Genomic DNA, 1,414 nt, shown 5'->3' with positions numbered 1-1,414 from the left:
CCCTAAGTAGAGGGAAGCAGGGCGGGCAGGGCCTGTGTCAGGCAGAGTGGCGTGAGCAGCCTGGGTCGCTGCATAGGCCGGAAGAGCTGGGCCTTGCCTTGATGCATTCCCTGTAGTTCACTCTCACCTCTGCCACAGGAGTGGCTCAGCATGGCCTCCATGGTGATTTCAGGAAGAGGCTGTAAGTCACCGTTTGCTGTTTCTTTAGAGCTCATGCCTCAACATTTTTTTTTTTTTTTTTTCTGAGACAGGGTTCCTTTCTCTGGCTGTCCTGGAACTAGCCTCTTGTAGACCAGGCTGTCTGGCCTCAACCTCACAGAGATCCGCCCACCTCTGCCTCTCCAGTGCTGGGATTAAAGGCCTGTGCCACCACTACTACTATGCCTCAACATTTTATTCTGTCACTCAGTCACACCCACTTCCTTCTGAAGAAATGCTTCAAGTCTTAGAGGCAGATTGAATCTGCTATCCAATGGGAGGGAGGGGATGAAGGCCAAAGATGTTTTTCATCCTGTCTTGGGACCACCCCCCCCCCAGGAAAGGTAGGGAAAGCATGTGTGCCCGTGCACACACAGAGACTTCACATACACACACAAACACACACACATACACCAGGGCTTCAGTGGAAGCAGCCATTAACAGGAAACAAAGCCAGTTTAGAGTGCTCTTTCCTCTCCACTGATCCTAGAACAGCTGTGCGGGGACGGGGGAGGGGGGAGGGGAGTAAACACAAGTGAACACAGCTGGGGTTTGTGACCAACCTCTGGCCACTAATCATTCTCACACTGCCTGTAGAGCTCAGAGACATGGCAGTTTGAAGCAGGCAGTAGGCTGGGATGTAGGCTTGCTCTTCACAAGGGCCACTTTCTCTACACCCTTCTGCCTCTTGTTTTGAGTGGCCGTGTGAATCCAAGTGTGAACACTCACAGTATTCAAGTGGTTATGCGGAAAGAATATGCCAGTTCCTACAGGGCCATCGTGGACCCACTATGTCAGATCCAGTCAGTTCTCCATGTGTGAGAGCTTGACACTCCCCATCCCACCCCACCCCACCACTGGACATCACTGACCAGTGGACTCAAGCACCTTGCCTTGGTTTCTCCTCCCATTATAGTCTCCTAGAGTGCTTTTCAATCAAGGCTCCAGAAGTTCCATTGTTATCCCAGCATCAATGACACACTCACGAATTCCATTATTATCCCATGGGATTGAAGGTGTGTGACCCCATGACCAACCTGAGAGACACTGTCTTTAAAAAAGCTTACTGGGTCAGCAGTAAAAAACAAGGACTTCTTGAAGTTTGCAGGCAAATGGATGGAAATAGAAAACACTATCCTGAGTGAGGTAAGCCAGACCCAAAAAGAGGAACATGGGATGTACTCACTCATATTTGTTTTCTAGCCATAAATAAAGG

Source organism: Alexandromys fortis, unplaced genomic scaffold (genome assembly GCF_014885135.2).
Source record: "Alexandromys fortis isolate MF-2015 unplaced genomic scaffold, M_Fortis_MF-2015_v1.1 scaffold_1, whole genome shotgun sequence".
Classification (NCBI taxonomy): domain Eukaryota; kingdom Metazoa; phylum Chordata; class Mammalia; order Rodentia; family Cricetidae; genus Alexandromys; species Alexandromys fortis.
This window is presented reverse-complemented; position numbering follows the sequence as displayed.